This window comes from Mirounga leonina, unplaced genomic scaffold, assembly GCF_011800145.1.
Source record: "Mirounga leonina isolate KUSES-001 unplaced genomic scaffold, KU_Mleo_1.0 Mir_115, whole genome shotgun sequence".
Taxonomy (NCBI): Eukaryota; Metazoa; Chordata; class Mammalia; order Carnivora; family Phocidae; genus Mirounga; species Mirounga leonina.
The window spans coordinates 21256974-21273968 of record NW_023270268.1 but is presented as its reverse complement, the minus strand read 5'-3'; the positions used below and the strand labels follow the sequence as shown (position 1 = coordinate 21273968).

Sequence of the window (16995 nt, the reverse complement as noted above, 5' to 3'; positions counted from 1 at the left end):
TGTACAAAAACCATTGTACTAACATCAGTGAAGAATGGTAACCAGAAAAACATCACTATGGATCTATTAAAGATCAAAACCAATACCATAGGAAACTCTAAAAAAAAAAAAAAAACCCAATTAATGCAATAATTGATAATAAAAAGGGTACTACTATAGCACCACGTAGAATATCTCAAAACTACAAAAAAAAAAAAGCAGTAATGCTTACCAGTAAAATGACAACATAGTCCATTTTTCAAGAAGCCACTGTTTGAAAAAGATAAAATATCTGTAATTCACACCATAGAAAAGTAACCAATCTCCCTAATAAAACTATGGAGAATTGAAATTGGCTGAAGATCTATTAGACATTTGATAAAAAAGGAAATAAAAAGTACTGCTGAACATGTGAAAAGATGTTAGAATTCTTAAAACATTAATAATAAGAAAAATGCAAATTAAAACCACATTGAATTTGGTAGACCACATTGGCCTCAGTGAATCATGCCTCCATGTAGTAATGTTCTGCCAATATTCACTGCGACTCTTTACCTTTTTAGTGCACACCAACTCCAGGACTGCTTCCTCTCCCTGCAGACAACACCTGTATCTCTTTCAGGCATGCTGACCTTGGACTGATGGAATGATTTTTGCCTCAAATTGGGAAAGCCAGAAGTGCCTGTAAATGTAAATTCCTTCATTTAATCCAAAGCAATGACCAATGAGTACAGAGTATAAATACTCCAGCTCCATTGTGACTTGATTAGTACATTAAAGGTATGATGTCCACTGCTGTGTCCTCTTCTGGGGCAACTGAGGTAATATTATCCTCCATTGGCATTGCTTGCCATCCTTAATATCCTATCCCACTTTGCTAGTCTTTTACTGGTTTTCCTTGATAACACTATTGAATCATTTTCACATGAATACCTGTCTCAGGTTTTATTTCCTAGGAATCCGACTGAAGAGATCATCCAAGCTTTTTATTTCAATAGGATTCGATGGATCCTCCATTAAGTTGAAAAAGGTGGAGATGGACAGACAGACCACTGAGGCTAGGACATAAGGGAGAAAAAATTTCCTCTCCATCTCTTTAAACCACTCTTATCTGGGCTTTTTATTTGGCTGTTTAGCTAGTAACCTAAGGCATAGTACGAATAATAGATTTGCATATAGTCATGAGTTTAAACTTCTTGGACACATATCATCTGACTCACCTTTTTTTTTTTTTTTTTTAAGATTTTATTTGACAGAGAGAGAGATAGCAAGAGCAGGAACACAAGCAGGGGGAGTGGGAGAGGGAGAAGCAGGCTTCCTGCCGAGCAGGGAGCCCGATGTGGGACTCGATCCCAGGACCCTGGGATCATGACCTGAGCCAAAGGCAGACGCTTAACGACTGAGCCACCCCGGCGCCCTCACCTTGTCTTTAAAGAGGAAAATATTAGTTGTAAATGGCCTTCTAGTGCTCTAGGCTTCCTATTAGCCTCTTTGAAACTGAGAAGACAAAAAAGACTTGTATCAATTATTGGACAAGGCTACTAAAGATAGACTTCTCATTTATAATAAACTCAGTTTTATAACAAAATATTTAATCTTTCTAAGCTCTCTTTATATTTTCATTTTCAATCCTTATAACATCCTATAAAGAATGTACTATTATTGTTCTTATTTACATATGAGAAAATTAAAGTGGAGAGGTAACAGTGGGGCTTCAAATCCAAGTAATCTGAATCAATATTCTGGGCTTGTAACCACCACTCTCTACCCCTCTGCTATATCCAGTATATTTCAAGGACTTGCATAAAAAGTCACATTTTTAGGAAATTGACTAAGATTCTAAGGAGAATTCTTAGGAGACATCTCAAAACCCAGGTTTGGGACCCAGTGATATAAATATCTACATTTGTTTGAAAAACATGTTTACAGGCGAATTGAAGGAGGAGGGTTTTTGTTACATTGAATATAAGGGTTATCTTACCTGGCTTCTTTTCTGAAAGGGTGGTAAACAGAATCAGAATCTATGTAGAAGACACAAAAGACTACACTAAAAGATTGCTAGAACTGATACAGGAATTCAGCAGAGTTGCAGGATATAAAATCAATACACAGAAGTCTGTTGCATTTCTATACACAAACAATGAAGCAGCAGAAAGAAATCAAAGAATCAATTACAATTATACCAAAAACCATAGGATACCTAGGAATAAACCTAACCAAAGAAGTAAAGAATCTGTACTCTGAAAACCATGGAACATTATTAAAGAAATTGAGGAAGACAAAGAAATGGAAGAACAAATATTGTTAAAATGTCTATATTACCCAAAGCAATCTACACATTCAATGCAATCCCTATCAAAATAACACCATTTTTCACAGAGCTGCAACAAACTATAGAATCAGAAGAGACCCTGAATAACCAAAGGAATGTTGAAAAAGAAAACCAAGCTGGAGGCATCACAATTCTGGACTTTAAGCTGTATTACAAAGCTGTAGTCATCAAGACAGTATGATACTGGCACAAAAACAGACACATAGATCAATGTAACAGAATAGAGAACCCAGAAATGGACCCTCAACTCTGTGGTCAACTAATCTTTGACAAAGCAAGAAAGAATATCCAATGGAAAAAAAGACAATCTCTTCAACAAATGGTGTTGGGAAAATTGGACAGCCACATGAAGAAGAACGAAATTGGGCCACTTTCTTACACCATACACAAAAAATAAATTCAAAATGGATGAAAGACCTCAATGTGAGACAGAAATTCATCAAAATGCTAGAGGAGAACACAAGCAGCAACCTCTCTGACCTTGGCTGCAGCAACTTCTTGCTAGACACATCTCCAAAGGCAAGGGAAACAAAGGCAAAAATGAACTATTGGGACTTCGTCAAGATAGAAAGTTTCTGCACAGCAAAGGAAACAATCAACAAAACTAAAAGGCAAATGACAGAATGGGAGAAGATATTTGCAAATGACATATCTGATAAAGGGTTAGTATTCCAAACCTACAAAGAACTTATCAAGCTCAACACCCAGAAAACAGAAAATCCAGTCAAGAAATGGGCAGAAGACATGAACAGACATTTCTCCAAAGAAGACATACAAATGGCTAACAGACACATGAAAAAATGCTCAACATTACCTGTCATCAGGGAAATACAAATCAAAACCACAATGAGATACCACCTTACACCTGTCAGAATGGCTAAAATTAACAACTCAGGAAACAATACACGTTAGAGGATACAGAGAAAGGGGGAACCCTCTTATGCTACTGGTGGGAATACAAACTGGTACAGCCCCTCTGGAAAACCGTATAGTGATTCCTCAAAAAGTTAAACATAGAACTACCCTATGACCCAGCAATTACACTACTAAGTATTTATCCAAAGGATACAAAAATAGTGATTCAAAGGGGCACCTGCACCCAATATTTATAGCAGCAATGTCTACAACAGCCAAAATATGGAAAGAACCCAAATGTCCATCGACTGATGGATAAAGAAGAGATGGTATGTGTGTGTATATATATACACACACACATATACACACACGCACAATGGAATATTACTCAGCCATCAAAAATTTGAAATCTTACCATTTGCAATGACATGGATGGAACTAGACTGTGTTATGCTAAGCAAAATAAGTCAGAGAAAGACAAATACCATATGATTTATGTGGAATTTAAGAAACAAAACACATGAACATAGGTGAAGGGCAGGAAAAACAAACGATAAAAACACATAGGCAAACCAGGAGAGACTCATAACTATAAGGAACAAACTGAGGGTTGCTGGAGGGCAGGTGGGTAGGGGATGGGATAATTGGGTGATGGGCATTAAGGAGAGCACTTGTTGTAATGAGCACCGGGTGTTATATGCAACTGATGAATCACTAAATTCTACTCCTGAAGCACTACACTATATGTTAACAAACAAATTTAAATTTTAAAAAATGAAAAAAAAAAAAAAAAGCTTGTACAGTCAGCAAAAACAAAAACAGCAATAAAAAAACCCCAAGCCCCCCACAGAATCAGAAGACTATGATAAAAAAAAATAGTGTTCAGTTTGGTTCTACCATTCCTCAGAAAGTAAATTATCCCTGTATTATGATTTTCTCTTAAAATTGAGATCTTTAGTCTCCTAGAAGGAATGACTTCCAGTCTGTGGCACTGCAGACCATCTCTAGCACAGAGCACTGATTTAACCTAGTCAGAAGAAAGGAAAGAAAAAAAGTATAAAATTAAGTAGGGCAGTAGGTTTTTAAAGGCCAGTAATGACTCAGTTTAGAATCAATGAGAGCACTGGGAAAGGAGACAAGGAATCGTGAAAGAAGGTAAGTAAAGTACATGAAATTTGATTTAGCCTGGGAGAGGAAACATGAGCATTATTCCAAAAAGGTTGTAAAGAGTAGCTGAAAAAAATTCGAGGCAAGGCTGAGGAGTATGCGTTAAAATCAAATGTCTTTCAATGCATAAACTCACTGAAATGTCAAATGGACATTAATTATCTAGGAGCCACTCTGATGATATCCTGTTGTTAATTCATTTGTCAGACAGCAAAAGTTAGCAAGCCCCAGAAGGAAGCCATCAAATGTGTAACAGGGGGACTTGGCAGGCAGGCAGGGAGACTTTGGCCAAGCCAATACTAAACCACTTAAGGAAATGTAAAACTTAAGACTGTCCTGAGTCAATCCCGGAACTCAAGAACTGACAGATTTAGGCCCCAAGGACAAAAATATATATTCATTTACATATGTTTGAATATGATTCTTTGAAACGGACCTAATTAAATGCAGGTTTATATGCTTGACAATTTTACTCTTCCTCACCTACAACCTTTCATATAAAATAGGAAATGCTCTCTCTGGTTCCTGCTTACAATATACATCATAAAAAATTCTACAAATATATATATATATTTTCCATCATATGCAACACATTATTTTAGCTCTGGACGTTTACCTAAACAAAATGCACCTGTAAAAGATGACTTAATTTCCCCAGGTGCTTGGGAAAGTGGATAGGACTTGCAAATTTCAGGGGATGAGATTTAGACAGTTCAGGGTCAGTCTTAGTTATTAACTCTAGGAGTCTGACTTACGTTTTTCTGGCCTTTAGAGAAATACAGATACATGTTAAATGGCAGTTACACAATAACCCATTTCATAGGAGGCAGGGAAAGCTGTGATTTGAATATCTTTGACTTAGATAATACAGAAATGATTTTGAGGTAGATATCCTGAATATACCTTGTCCAACAGAGAACAACTGTTCAGATTAATACTTCAGGAGATGTGTGTTGTTCTCATGTTGTTTCTGCAGATAACTGAGCTGTGTGACCTAGAAAGTGACCTGTGTACTCTGGACATTCGTCTTCACTCTAAAATGAGTGAGAATGACTACAGAGTCTCTAAAGTCACTCTATAATTTAATTCCTCATTGTCCTAAAGGAGGAATACTGTGGAAGAGGATCTCTTAATCATCAAAGGAAAAATTAAGATATTGAATGTCTATTAATCTCCATATGCACTCTTTCTTAAAGTATTGTAATTATCCTCACCATAATTTTTTAAGTGAGTTTTATTCTTATGCAAGACACATTTAATCTCCATTCTTCAGATAATTCTTTTCCTTACTGCAAACTTCATTTTGTCTTTATTCAACAACCTTCAAAGAGAAGTGTCTTAACCTTTAGGGAATTTTTGAACAAGTGTTCTGGAAAGGCCTTAGACCGATGTTGTCTAAAAGAACTTGCTGGAATGGTGGAAATATTCAAATTCTGTGCTGTCCAATATAGTAGCCACTAGTCATATGTAGCTCTTGAGCACCTGAAAGTTGGCTAGTGCAAATAAACTAAATTTTAATTTCAACTTACATGTAAATAACATGTTACATGTTAGCCATCATGTGGCTACCTGGTGGCTCCCTTATGGGACACTATAGCCCAAGTGATCAGAAAACCTGCCAGTATATACCAAACAAAATGTAACTATCTCTCAGTTAGCTTGAAACAATCTGTCCAAAGTGTTGACATAGATATTAGGACAGGGGATGTGTTCAAATCAGAAAAGTTTGGGGATTAGAAGTCCAGGTTTTTTTTTTTTTACCTAGCCCAATCAGAGTGTTTGGCAGAAAGTGACTATAGTAATCAAAGGAGGGAATTTATGTAGAAGCTAGGGAATCTTGTAGAATCAATGGAAAAATTGAGTAACCAGACCTCAGAAAGGACAGCAGCCAGTGATGGTCCAGGGAAATGGGCAGTGGGAGTAAATGGACAGTCTGTTCTGGAATGCTCTATTGGAATGAGATCCTCCAACTATGTTCCTTCCTGGACATTTCGGCCCTAAATTAAAACTCCAGGTGTAGATGATCAGGCTGATTTGGATCACCTAGTACTCTCTGTTCAGGAAAAGTCCTGAAAGAAAAATCCAGGGGCTGCCACCAGAAGAAAAGGAAAACCAAAGATAGATGTCAGTTTTTATGAACTGGAAAAATGTTATGTTCTGTAAGCTACAGATTTGCTCCAGTATAAGAACATTTCCACTATCTTGGACTTTATGCTTATATATTTTCATTCTAAATATGTAAAAATATATTGAGCATTTATCATGTTAGGTGCTTTGATATATACTATCTCATTTAAGTCTTAAATTTTTAGAAGTATTTTTTTTAATATGCAGAGAAAACTGCATATAAAACTTGAATTTGTTGCTGGAGTTTTGATTGGATAGCACTGGTCTAGATAGTCCAATGACTTGTTCAAGTGCTCTGAGACAATAGGCAAGGTAGGAATCAAGCCTGATTTCTTGTGGTCTTCCCCAACTCTACAACCAACATTGTAGCTGTGTCTTAGCCAGAATAACTATTCCCCCTTTTTTTTTCTGATAGTATTCCCTATAACAGCTTTCTGTCCCTTTAAAAAGTATTGCACCTCACAGTTACATAAATTTGCTTACATGTCAATTATTATAATTAAGAAACCACAGTCCAATAAAAAGCACTGGGCAAAGAGATATTATGGCAATCAATTCTTTTTTTAAATGCAGATGAGATAAGCATCTAAGGACATGTGACCCTGAAATATCTATAGGCAAATTTTAATTATTGTTCCCCAGAGCATTAAATATTGCATCATTCTACTCCCTACACCTTGACGACTACTAGATTATTAATATTAATTTAAAAATAAAGCTTTTTCATTTCCCCCCTCTATTCCTCTGCATTAGTACTTGAGAATCTTTAAAGGTAATTCCTTTTTGTACTTCAGAGTGAATGGATTCCTACCTTCAGCCTGTGATCAGCCATCCTGGTGGCATCTCATGAAGTAGTCTGCAGGTAAATCAATCTAAGAGCTGACCACTCAGACTCAGTGAGAAGGGACAGCATCATGGAAGTGATTAGGGAGGATTTAATGACTCCTCCATCCTGAAAACTGAAGAACCTACCCTGTAGAGTCATAAAAGGTAACCAGATATTTCCAACATTTAAACTAACGCAATTATAGAGATGATGAGTGGTATTGGGCACGTCATTTTAACATGTTTTTTTTTTTTAATTTTTAAAGATTTTATTTAATTATTTGACAGAGAGGCACAGCGAGAGAGAGAACATAAGCAGGGGAGGGGCAGAGGGAGAAGCAGGCTTCCCGCGGAGCAGGGAGCCCAATGCGGGGCTCGATCCCAGGACTCTGGGATCATGACCTGAGCTGAAGGCAGACACTTAATGACTAAGCCACCCAGGCACCCCTTAAAGTTAAGTTTTGCAAATTGTTTTCATCATTTGAAATATGAATATATTTAGAAGGTAAAAATCAGTCATCTCACAGTGTATATCTTTATTTTCATTAATTTGCTTTCTCTAACCTCCAATGCAAAAATTCCTCTGTGTCATACCAAATAGTGGAACCACCTAGTTGATGCTGATAAGCATTAAAAAAATTACAGTGAACTCTGGAGTTTCCTTAAAACATCAATGATAAAGACACAGTGAGAGAAACTCAGTTGGTCATGATGTCAGGCTTTTACATACAATTCTAAGTTGAGGAAGAACAAGAGAGAGAATGAGCATAAACAACAAACCAAGCCCAACTCTAAACAGTAAGAAACATACCTCACATCCCAAAGTCTTAACTCCCTGCCTTCCATGGCAAATGTCCATTGAAGGCAATGAGTCTTTTTAGAAAGAGTTGCTCACATGGTATTTATTCACTATGGGGCATTTTGAGGCTCTAACTGCTCCTACAAGTAGACATGTAAGCATCATTATATGAGTAATTTAAAATGTTCCTGACAGAAAGCTAAGGGTAGAGTACTATGAGGATCTATTCTTCTCTGACAAGGTTCTGCTGAAGGGGAGGCATAAGAATTTCAATAAATAATTTACATTAATTCATGAGCATTACTCATTTGGCACAATCAAATTTAAGTCAGTTGGGGAATATCAATGTTTATTGCCAAGACTGCATCTTTGCTGCAGTACCATTATTTAAAATTTTTGCTCATATTTTGATTTTTTTAATGATAATATTTTGAAAACTCTCCTTAGAGAACAGCTCCTGCAATCACCTAAGCCACTTTCTAAAATAAAGTTTTGTGTTTATATGTTATCGTTGCCCCTTAAAACCCATCAGTAAATCCAGCAGGTCAAAAATCACAATTTTTGATACATTATTTTTTCTTCTTCCTTGTTTCACTGTCTTTCTAGCAAATGGGTAATAGAGTTTTTGAATTGGGGTCTTAATTGAATCTTATCCATCCCAAAAGTAAGGGCACTTATATGTTTATTGGTAACTATAAAAGACCTTATTCAGATCTGTCCCTTTTATTTCAGTAAGATAAGCAATTCTAAACATCTCATGTGATAGAAAAGACACCCAAACATAAGCTTTGGTGCTAAGCTTAATGGATTACTTTCAAATTCTACATTTACCAAACCTTGTTCCAGATTTAATGTCATGCACGCTAAGGAGAGTTTTTGTTTCCTTTTTCCTTCCTTTGCACTTCTTATAGAAATGCAATTGATCAAGTAGTTTTAACTCAGGCCAAGGAAGAAAGGGGCTTGAAGCAGCCTGTGGGAGGCCCTAGAGAGAAGAGGTGCTTTTTAAAAACCTGATATTGTCAAAGCAGGTAAACCATAAACTTTTTTGTAAACATCCATAGATACCCTCAGGGTTTGAAGAGCCATTGATAAAATAGGAATAAGATGTAGTAAAAAGGCTGGTTACCAGGGAAGTAAGCTGAAACATAGCCACATCCACTGTGACTGCTGGGCCCCACTGGTCCAAAAGTGCTGGTGAGAGCATCTGGAAGCTATTCAAGTGAGCAACTTGAGCCAAGATGGGCAAGCAGAGCTGATGGTCTGCAGTGCAAAGTCAGTGTCTCTGTTTCCCAGGGAACTTGGGGTGCAGGTTGGCTGGAGTTAAGACAAAGAGCTTTTCCCCTTTTAGAGCTGCTTCTCCCACTGTGCCCAAGCAGGCAAACTAATTTATAGTCCCACTCATTGCTGAATACAGCCTTTACCCTGTCTGACAAGGAGCCTAATCACAGCACACAGAAAGTTTTACTGCTCATCCAACAGTCTTTCTTACAGTGGTACTTAAATGAGAACACAGCCCATGGCTTTCCCCATCTGCACAGCAAAAATGGTGGCCTCACCTGATCAGGGAATTAAATGCACATTCTTGAGTTGGGTTCTCAAATAATAAGATACACAGGCCCTGGGTGCTGCCCTGATGCTCAGCCAGGGCAAGGAAGCTGACTCAAAGAACCATCTACTAATAAATATAATAGCCAGTCCCAACCATCTAGTAAGCCTGACCAGGCAACTGTGTAGCCCATTCTACAGCTTCACTTGGATAAGAAACCAAGCCAGCATTCCTATCCAACTTTTCTCAGCCAGTGCCACACCACCCAGCCCTGACCTCAGAAATAGAACAGTTGCCTCACCCAAAATAGATTCTAATAACAGGCCCACCTTCTCAAGGATATTAACAGCAGAAACATCCAGAAACCTAACTGACCTGACTGATAAAGATCTGTTCTGCCAAAGTAAACTTGTAAAGTCTGGAAGAGGAGCCTGATTAGTCAACTGCACAGATACCAATGTAAAGAATCAAGGATGATGAAAAATCAGGTAAATATATTACCTCTAAGGAAAACTAATAAAGCTACATTAACTGACCCTAAGGAAATGGAGATCTATAAACTGTCAGAAGAAGAGTTTAGAATAATCCATTTAGGAAGCTTAGTGAACTATAAGAACACACAGACTGACTATTAAAGGAAATTAAGAGAACAATTCATGGAAAAAATGAAAATTTAATAAATATAAACCATAAAAAGATTCCTGATTTATAAAATACAGTAAATGAACTGAAGAATTTAACAGCGTTTCAGAAGCAAACTAGATAATGCAGAAAAAAGAATCGACAGCCTGGAGCATAAGACATTTGAAGTTATCTAGTCAGAAAAAAAAAAAAAAGTTGAAGAAAGCCTATAAACTTGTGTGACACATGGAAAGAAACAATATTTGCATGATGGAAATTCTAGAAAAGAGAAAGGGACAGAAAGAGTATTTAAACAATAATATCTGAAAACTTCCCAAAACTGGGAAGAGAAATAGACATCCACATGCATGAAAGCCAAAGGACCCTAAGTAGGGTGAAAGTGAATAAGGCTGCTATGAGATACACATAATTAAATAGTCAAAAGTCAAAGATAAAGAATTTTAAAAGAAGCAAGAGAAAAAAATTACATGCAAGGGAAGCCCTGTAAGACTGTTGACAGATTTCTCTCATTTCAGGCCAAAAGACAATGAGTTGACATATTCAAAATATTGAAAAAAACAGAACAAAACTGCCAACTAAGAATTCTAAATTTGGTGAAACTGTCCTTCAGAAATGAAGGAGGGATAGAAACTTCCTGAAAAATCAAGAGCTGAGGGAGTTCATAACCACTAGACATGTCTTACAAGAAATGCTAAAGAGAATCCTTTGAGTGGAAGTAAGAGGACAGGGGTAATTAACATCATAAAAACATAAAAAGGGTAGCATAAAACTCATTGGTAATGGTAAATACATAGTTAAAATTAAATCCTATAATATGGTAATGATGGTATATAATTTGCTTACAACTATAAAGTTAAAATAAATGTAGTAAAAATAACCATAATTAAAATATGTTATTAGTTAAACAATATAAAATACATAAATTGTAACAGCAAAGACTTGAAATGTGAGAGGGAGGAGAAATACAAGTATAAAGTTTAGACATTCTATTGAAGTTGTTATTTTAAAATAGGGTGTTATACTGTAAGATATTTTATATAAGCTTCATGGCACAAGGGAAAAACTTAAGCAATTACACAAAAGAATATGATGAAGTCAAAGCTACTGATAGAACATCAAAACATAAAGAAAAGACAGCAAGATAAGAAATAAGGAACAATGGATCTACAAAACAACCAGAAATCAATTAATACTGGCAATAATAAGTTCTTATCTATCATTAATTACTTAAAACATCAATGGATTAAATTCTTTAATCCAAAGATATACAATGGCTGAATGGATAAAATAAATAAATAAATAACAAGATCCAGTGATATGCTGCCTACAGAGACTAAGTAAGCCTTAAAGATACACACAGGGTGAAAATACGGAAAGAGACATTTCAAGCAAATGGTAGGAAAAACAAAAAGCAGGAGTAGTTATACTTCTATCAGACAAAATGGACTTTAAGCAAAAAATGGTAAAAATAGACAAGATCATTATGACAAAATGACAGTCATGGATATATAACAGTTGTAAATATCTACATACCCAACATCAGAGTACCTAAATATATAAAGTAAAACTAACAAAACTAAGAGGTGAAACAAGCAATAATACAGTAAGAGTTATAGACTTTACCACTCTCAACAATGGATAGCTCACCTGACTAGAGGTAAGGAAAGAATAAGGAAAGAGTGGATTTCAACACTATAGACCAAATGGACCCAATAGATAAACACAGAACATTCTATCTGACAATGGCAGAACACGGCATCTTCTTAAATGCACATAGAACTTTTTAAAGAATAAACCATGTTAGGCTACAAAATAAGTCTTAGCAAATATAAAAAGACTAAAATCATATCAAGTAAAATTCTCTGACTATAATGGATGAAATTAGAAATCAATAACAAGAGAAAAACTGGAAAATTCATGCATACATGGAAATTAAACAACACTCCCCTGGATAGCAAATGGATTAAGAACAATTTAAAGGGGAAACATGTTTCTTGAGACAAAGGAAAATAGAAACACAATAAACCAAAACATGGGATGCAACAAGAGCAGTTCTAAGAGGTAAGTCCATAGCAATAAACACCTACATTAAGAAGCAAGAAGGACCTCAAATAGCATAACTCTATAAATTAAAGAACTAGAAAAAGAACAAACTGAACCCAACATTAGCAGAAGGAAGGAAATGATAAGCTTAAGAACATAGATTACTGAAATAGAGAACAGAAAAACAATAGAAAAGATTAACCAAGAGTTGGTTTACTGAAGAGAAAAACAAACTGACAAGCCATGAGCTGTACCAAATAAGGGCAAAAAGAAGACCCAAATCAAGAAAATCATAAATGAAAAAGACATTAAAAATAATATCACAGAAATACAAAGGATCATAAGAGGCTACTATGAACAACTATACAACAAACTGGTAACCAAGAAGAAACGGAAAAATTCTTGGAAATATACAAACTGAAAGATGAATCAGGAAGAAATGGAAAATCTGAATACACCAATTACACATAAGGAAATTGAATCAGTAATAAAAAATCTCCAATGAAGAAAATCCCAACACCAGATGGCTTTACTGGTGAAATTTTGCCAAACATTTAAAGAATTAACACAAATCATTCTCAAACTCTTTTTTAAAAATCCAAAATGGGGGGGGGGGGGTGGCTGGGTGGCTCACTTGGTTAAGTGACTGCCTTTGGCTTGAGTCATGATCCCAGGGTCCTGGGATTGAGTCCCCTATTGGGCTCCCCCTGCTCTGCGGGGAGCTTGCTTCTCCCTCTGCCTGCTACTCCCCCTGCTTGTGCGTTCTCTCTCTGTTAAATAAATAAATAAAATCTTTAAAAAAGTAAATTAAAAAATCCAAAAGGGGAAAACCATCCCAAACTCATTTTATGAGGCCAGCATTATCCAAATATCAAAACCAGATGAGGACACTACTAGAAACTACAGGCTACTATCTCTTCAATGAATATAGATACAAAAATTCTTAACAAAATATTAGGAAAGCATATTCAACATGATTCAACAAATTCAGAATGATCCAAAGGATCATTTAATGTTATCAAGTGGGATATATCCCTGGGAATGCAAGAATGGTTCAACATATGCAAATCAACCAATGTGATACATCCTACTAATAAAATGAAAGAAAATAACTCCATAGATACAAAAAAAGTATTTGACAAAATTCCACATCTATTCATAATAAAAACCACTTAAATAAGGCATAGAAGAAACATATTTCAACATAATGAAGGTAATCTGTGACAGGTCCACAGCTATCACCATACTCAATGATAAAAGGCTAAAAGCTTTTCCTCTAATATAGGAACAAAAGAAGAGGGATGCCCACTAAAGAAGGATGCTCACTGCTCCTATTTAACATAGTACTTGAGACCTAGCTGTAGCAATCAGGCAAAAAAAGAAAGAAAACGCATCAGAGGTGAAATAGAAGTAAAACTGTCTCTATTTGCAGATGACATGATTTTATATAGAGAAAATTCAAAAGACTCAAGCAAAAAACTATGAGAACTACTCAAAGTCAGTAAAGTTGCAGGGTACAAAATTAAATATAAAAATCAGTAGTGTTTCTATACACAAGCAATTTACTGAAAAAGAAATAAGGTAATTGATCTCATTTACAATGGCATCAAAAACAATAAAATACTTAGGAATAATCTAGCCAAGGATGTTGAAAGATCTCTACTCTTAAAAGTACAAACCACTGATGAAAGAAATCAAAGACAACACAAATAAATGGAAAGGGATTCCATGTTCATGGATTAGAAGAATTAATATTTTTTTCTTAAAGATTTATTTATTATTTATTTGAGAGAGAAAGAGAGCGTGCACAAGGGGGAGGGACAAAGGAGGAAAGAGAGAGTTTTTTTTCTTTTTTTTTTTTAAGTAAAGAGAGTCTTAAGCAGACTCTGCACTGAGTGTGGAGCCTGACACAGGGCCGGATCTCACGACTCTGAGATCATGACCTGAGCTGAAACCAAGAGTTGGAGGCTTAATGAACTGTGTCACCCAGGTGCCCCAGGAATTAATATTCTTAAAATGTCCATACTACCAATAGCCATCTACAAATGCAGTGCAATCCCTATCAGGATATCAATGACATTTTTCACAGAAATAGAAAAAAAAACCACTTCTAAAATTTATATGGAACCACAAAAGACACTGAATTGCCAAAGAAATCCTGAGAAAGAAGAACAAAGCTGGAGTCATCACACTTCCTGATTTCAAGCTATACCATGAAGCTATAGTAATACCTCAGTATGGTACTAATATAAAAATAGACAGATATACCAATGGAGCAGAACTGAGAGTTGGTAACTAAACCCAAGCATATATAGTCAATTAATCTTTGAGAAGGGAGTCAAAAACATTCAATGGAGAAAAGACAGCCTCTTCAAAATATGGTGCTGGGAAAATTGGATATTCACATAAAACAGAAACTTGATTCTCAGTTCTGGTTCAAGATAGCAATATAGGAAGACTCTGAACTCACCTCCTCCACAGAACACAACAAATTACACTTATTAATACAACAATTGCTCCTGAAAAAGAACTGAGGGCTGGTTGAACAGCTACTGAACAACTAAAGAGAGAAAATGGCAAAAGAACAGCAAGAGAGACAGAGACATGGTAACAAAAGGAACACCCACCCCCAATGCTGAGAATGGCAATGTAGAGGGATAGTACTGTGGGATAGGGTAGAGATCCTTCTGTCCATGGACACAGAAAAACAGCCATGGTTTAAATGAGCAACTAGCAAGAGGCTTTGGAAGACGGCAGAAGTAGGAGGACACTAAGCTCACCTCATTCCCATGTTTACAACTACATAGCATTCACATCTGAGTAAATAAATCAGAGAGCAATCTGAAGACTGGCAGAAAAAAACTCCACAGCTAAATGTAGAGAAGAAGCCACATTAGAGAAATTAGGAAGGGCAGAAACAGTAGTTGGGAGCAGCCTGCAGGAGGGAGGGAGGGAGTTGCAGGTGCTGAGAGGGGAAAGCACCAGGGAGCCCACACATAGAAAACAAATCCCCATCACTTCTGGCGTTGAAAACTAGAGGATGGATTCTGTGAGTTTGTATAAACAGTGAAACTTGGAGCCCAGACCTTTAAAAGTCAGCTGACTCAGCACAGGGTGGGCCAGGAGGGCCAGTGATAACTGGGTCTCTGCCCTAAAAGAGAGAATAGCCCTTGGAGAGGCAACACGGAAGCCATAGTTTGCATGTTTGTACAACACTTGGGGCAAAGGAGAGGGAGATCTCTTTATACTGATTCCAGAGCCTGTTGGGGAACTTCTCCTGGAACAAAGGGGTTGGCAGGTGTCATTTTCCTCTCCCACCCCCCAGCATAAACACAAAGCCACCTGCAGGAGGTGGCAATTGCTACCTAACCAGCTAGCAGTGTGCCCCACCCACAAGTTCTCCTGAGGACTGATCCAGTCCACGCATGTTGGCCCATGCCCTGGACTCAGTGCAAATTTTAATGCCACACACACACACCCCACCCAGCCAATCTCTCCATGCACCATGCCCCTGGCAACCACTGCACTTTCAGGGATCTGGCCTAGGACTAGTGAGTCAGTAGAAATTTTATTAGTGCCATGCACAGCCTGCCCAGCCATCCTGTGCACAGATGGTGCCTGCTCCTGGCCACCATGCCCCTGGCTGCCACTGTGCTTCAGGGGATCTAGCCTAGGACTAGCAGCTCAGTGCAAATTAACTAACACTGCCACCCCATCCCCAAGCCTGTCTGCAGTCATGCCCCCTTAGAGCAGGCCTGCCTAGGTATCACTAAAATCACAGGGAGGAAACACAGCCCACAGCAGGTAGAGAGTCAGTGCAGATCTCTGTACTGAAAGGAAGAGCGACTCAGACATAAGAGCAAGACGCAAGCAACACACATAGAGGAAACTCCCATGAAGTGCCAGGTGCTGGTGAATGGGGACATTGCATTGCAGGGCACTACAGAACCTCTTCTTCATAAAGCCACTACTTTCAAGAGCAGCAGATGTAGCTGCTAAAACACAGAAACAGACACAGAGAGGTAGACAACATGAGGAGATAGAGAGATAAGTCCAAAATGAAAGAATAGGACAAAAATCACAGCAGGAGACCTAAGTAAAACAGAAATAAATAATGAGCCTGATAGAGAATTTAAAGTAATGATTAAAAAGATACTAGACTTCAGAAAAGGGTGGAAGACAGCAGTGAAACCATTGACAGATAAAAAATAACATCACAGATAAAGAACTCAATAAAAGAAATTAAAAACATAATAGATTATTTTATTTAAATAAAGAGTAGCCTACAGGAAGCAAAGGAATGTATCAGTGACCTGGAGGATATAGTAATGGAAAGCAATCAAGCAAGAAACACACAAATACTGTGCGATGAGAATAGACTTAGAGAATTCAGTGATACCATCAAGTATAATAACATTTGCATTATAGGGATCCCAGAAGGAAAGAGAAAAGGGGACAGAAAATGTATTTGGAGAAATAATAGCTGAACTTCCCAAATCTGGGGAGGGAAAGAGAGACCCAGACTCAAGAGGTACAGAGATTCAACACAAGGAGGTCCACACCAAAATACACAGCAATTAAAATGGCAAAAGAAAAAAAAAAAAGATAAAAAGAATTATTAAGTTTGCAAGAAAAAAAGAAGACAGCTGCATACAAAAGAAACCCCTTAAAGCTATCAGC

The 16995-nt window shown here is 37.0% G+C and overlaps 1 long non-coding RNA gene across 1 annotated transcript in view; it reads right to left on the bottom strand.

The window, feature by feature from the left end:
- Positions 1-550: 550 nt before the first annotated feature.
- The window catches only part of LOC118003102, a 124404-nt gene continuing 107959 nt past the window's right edge, over positions 551-16995 (bottom strand). The window contains exon 2 of the long non-coding RNA XR_004677273.1: positions 551-661. This is a non-coding gene — a long non-coding RNA (uncharacterized LOC118003102). The remainder of the gene's footprint in view (positions 662-16995) is intronic.